The 4,590-nt window shown below is 42.2% G+C and overlaps 1 pseudogene; it reads left to right on the forward strand.

Annotated features, from left to right (window-relative positions):
* Positions 1-1,306: 1,306 nt before the first annotated feature.
* On the forward strand, positions 1,307-1,487 carry LOC124596717 (annotated as a pseudogene).
* The last annotated feature ends 3,103 nt before the right edge of the window (positions 1,488-4,590 follow it).

A 4,590-nucleotide genomic window follows, 5' to 3' on the forward strand; every position in this document is an offset into this window, starting at 1 on the left:
CATTCCTGGGGCCACCGCATGGCTGTGCCATAAGCTGGCATGCGGTCTCTCTTCCAGCTGTGTACAGAGACTCTGGGGTGAACTCCTTGCCTCTTGTGCTTCAGAAGACTGTCTGGACTTTTATCAAATGGTCTACATTTACAGCACATACATTTATCAGCAGGAGTTGCGAAATGTCCAGCACAGACATCTCATACATTGAACAAAGTAAACAATTATGTCCTTCCTCCCAGTCCAGCAACCAGACACAGACTGAATCATTTTCCATCCATCTTCCCCAGATTGCCAACTTGGATTACGTCAAGGACAGGGAGAAGGGCAGGGCTGCCAACACCCTCTGGTGGTGGTGTTGTGAACTACATCAATTGAACTCCAAACCGCATGATTAACACACCGGATGGAGCTTCTGTCTATTGTGTAAATAGACAATTCTTACAAAATAAAGACTTCCATCTGTCCTAACCAGCAGGCCAGCACAGACTGAGTCCTTTTCCCACCAATTTCCAGATATGGGAGGGGAGGAGTGGGGAACAAAGAGGAATGGAGGGGGGTTGGGTTAGTTGATGTAGCCCAGTTGACCTATTTTCCCGCGAAAATTTGAACTTGAATGACGTCAATGCAACACTGACACATCTATGGCCGCCATCTTGAATAAATTTGGCAGAAATACATAGTAGGGTCATAGAAACTTAGTCCAACTACTTTTGTATGCCTGACATACCAGACTCTCATGGGTCAGACAGAGTATCATTGTGGCCACCCAGCCATCAACTGATCAATTTACATGAGGAGGCATAATTGCCAGAGCAAACACTCACCATATTGAGTCTTCTCATGCAACACACACATTCGTTTCTCTTTCTGCTCTACAGCACACTGGTTAAGTTCACTATTCAACTATCAATGGGCCGCCACCGGGACTAGTCCCCGTGCATGCGAGCAAGAGCCAACTAACTAGTAGCCAGAATCTTATCTTTGGACCAGTTGGTAGCACGAGAACAAGCTGTCACTTTCGGTCGACCGTTGGTCACAGACACTGTGAGATAAACAGCAGTGGCTTGAACATATACAGTAGTTCTAACCAACTGCACGCTGATGTAGACCCCCATTTCAAAAAAAATCCACTTTTCCCAGTCCAAGAAAGGGATGTTGTCGACCATACAGCTCGAATTTCTCAAGCGAAATGTAGATTACTCACTTTTATACGAGTTATTTTCGAATACAGAAGAAATCAGGGCACACACGCGTATTCACATTGCTGAAGTATCATTACTTGTGAAAATCCTGTAAAAGTGTGGCGTAGGCTATATTTGCACTAAGTATTTTCTCATCAGGTAAAGAAATCTATTCTAATCAGTTTAGTATCTGTTACGTCCTGCATCACGGGACTAGAATATTAAACTCAGTTTTGGCTCATGACGGAGCACTATGAACATGTTCTATGTCTGTCACAGGGTGCTTCTTCACTTTCAAACTCTCTTAATGTAACCAAATGCTTCCTCACATATGAAGCCTCTTAAGAAAGCAGCACAGAGAAGTTGTAAATATCAGGTTCATACTAAGTATCACATTTCAAATTCGATAATGTAGCTGCTTTTATTACAACAGTTCTCTCTCCCTGTGTCGGTAGGAGATTGAAATTTCGTTACAAGATCTGGCCGCAACGAAAAACGGCTCATTGAGACTCCAGTTCCAGAGCATATCCATGGTACTCTAACCCTATCTTCCACTCGCCCAGTGGTATGTAATAGATTTCAGATTCATTGGCCAATTAATTAAACTGATGATGAGAGTCACTTTGCATGGTGAATAATTTTTTTCCAGCTTTCGGATTACACTCGTCAGGTAGCACAAATTGGAATCGGAGGGAAGAAGTTCTTTTCGCGGAACACTATTGAAGCGGACTGCAGAAGGATTCCACCACCGCCAACATACACTTAGCGCAAGAACCACGAAGAGAAGGTACGGGAAATTAGCGCTCATAAGGAGGCATATAGGCAGTCTTTTTCCCTCGCTCTGTTTGCAAGTGGAACAGGAAAGGGAATGACTAGTAGTGGTACAGGGTACCCTCTACCATACACCATACGATAGCCTGTGAAGTAGGCACACAGACATAAATGTAAATTTGGGCTACCTGTTAAGATGTACTCCATTTATTTATAGGCACACAATCCTCATGGGAGAAAGTTGCCTCGTATTTACCGAGAAAACAAAAGATGGACTTCCACTGCTGACTGTCTCTCGGTAAAAATTTTCGTATTAGGCCTTAATTTTCTCATTGCAGTCTCTTATGAGACGTATGCGAGAGTTTGTAAAAGGTTTACCCACAACAGTTAGAAGAAGCAGTATAGAGCTCAGCTCTCAACTCCCCCCTTGTCAGAGTATCACTTACCTGCCGTATTCTCACGAATCTTCCCGTCTTCGATGTTGAGAATTTGAATCCACATCGTTTCCACGGGTAAGAGATATCTCACACCAAGTCACAGACCCCTGTTAAGTCTCTCGAAATCCCATCACGTTCCAACACCACTGTTCCATTAGTTACAAAGCTGTCTACTACTCTAGCCATCACTGACTAGGTAGAGAATTACGAGAAAAATAGCACACTAGTGTACAGGAGAAAATTCACAACCATGTAGAGTATTTGTGAACTGCACAAAGAAATTCAGGAGCATAATACCTACAATTCTTCCATATCGAATTACGGTTTACAAATATCATCCTGTACATGATCTGATCTCCTTTATTGTAATCCTATGATTACTAGGATAGAAATACGACAGTGTAATGGTGTCAGAGACTTCGTTGCATGCACAGTATCTCTCTCTCTCTCTCTCTCTCTCTCTCTCTCTCTCTCTCTCTCTCTCTCTCTCTCTTTCTTTCTCCTCTTGTTATTTTTATAATATCCAACGGAGTAAAACTACAAACTATTAAAAGCTTCCCTAGCGTCGCCCAGTCGATAAATCAATAAGATATTACCACGTCCCTCTTTTCCGATATATCGAAAATAAAGACCGTCTGCATTTTGACATCGAACATACTTGGTGATCCTAATTAAACACACACATATTGGTCCAGTGGAGCAAGTGGCCAGAGATGGAAGTCGCTTGCACAGACCTGTCTGAAGTATTGTCACCTGTAATGGAGGAAGACCGTATCCCACAGACTATAAATCAGAAGAGAGGGTTCCTGTGGTGTTGTTTCATAAGCAGTTTGATACATTGTTTTTTTTTTCCTCCAACACATCGAACCAGCCCATGACTACAGCTGTGCACACATTCGAACATTTTCTTCTGTAACCGTGACTTAGGGATGTGTCAGGAACTAAACCGACATTAACACGTTTCGATCAATTGACTCTCACAGAAAGATGAATATCACATGGGGTAAACTACACTGCACCCATAACACACATAATGATTGAAATAAAAGAATAAGGTGGTGTTTCTTATTGACAAAAATGTGGAAGACATCTCAATATACAGAAACTGGATGAGTCTGCGACATTTTTGAGCATTTCAAAACAGCTATCTGAAAGTGACGACCTCTACATTAAATCTCGTCTTCCACAAAGATGGGGTAACAGATGTCTAGGTGTTCTGTTTTAAAAGAGACCCAGAGCACTATTTCTCATATTGGTGGTGCATATTGCACTCAGGTATGTGCTTACTGCTTCAGTGGCCTAGGTGGTAGTCATTCTGACCCCCAAATCTTTGCATACTGCATCTTCTGTTTTTACAGCTTACAATGCATAACCACATGTGGAACAAGGGGGTATGCTGCATGACTTTAACCCATATGGCATGGTTAGCATGCACCATTAAGTTGTCAATCCCACCAATGGAGGAATGGGATGATTTTCATTCACCCAGGCGAATGAGCATCTTCATCCCTCCACATTTTTTGTCGTATTTTCATCAGTTTTACCTATTTCCCATCAATATTCACAATTTTATCAGTTATTCTGTAATTTACTCAATTACTCGATCCCAACCACTACTCTCGACGACTTGTCACGTCAACAAAACGTCTCATCGAGGGGGTCTCGTCATGTTATCAGCCAATGAGATTGCAGCATGGTCTCAATATCTGAGCATTGCTAAATCACCCCTCCATTACTTTGCGACGTCGGATACAAGTGGACGTGTTGCAAACCCTGTTACATTGCCTACATTACAGTTTCTTAGTGTAGGAAGTAACCATCAGCAGAGAGAAGGTGCAGAAACTGCGTTCCTTAGCCGAAACACTTTATAAATTCAAAAGGATTTTATTACGATTTGCCATCTTGCCCTAAGTAGATGGGAGAAACAAAGTATTCTCACATTCATAGGAAAAAGTTGGAGGCTATTCTGAAACAAGCTACCATTTTGTTGAACCTTTTTGGTAAGGACCCTGAGCAAAATTCTAGATGACCTCTCCCTATGCATCTGGTAACTCGTCCAATGTCTTAAACCAACCCTCCCTCCAACATTATCTCCGATTTAATTTGGAACTGAGCAGGAGTAGGAAAGTACTATATCCACTACCTCTGACATCGCGTGAAAGATCAGAACGAGCTGAGTACCACGCAATCAATACACATCGATCTTT

Source organism: Schistocerca americana, chromosome 2 (assembly GCF_021461395.2).
Source record: "Schistocerca americana isolate TAMUIC-IGC-003095 chromosome 2, iqSchAmer2.1, whole genome shotgun sequence".
NCBI lineage: Eukaryota > Metazoa > Arthropoda > Insecta > Orthoptera > Acrididae > Schistocerca > Schistocerca americana.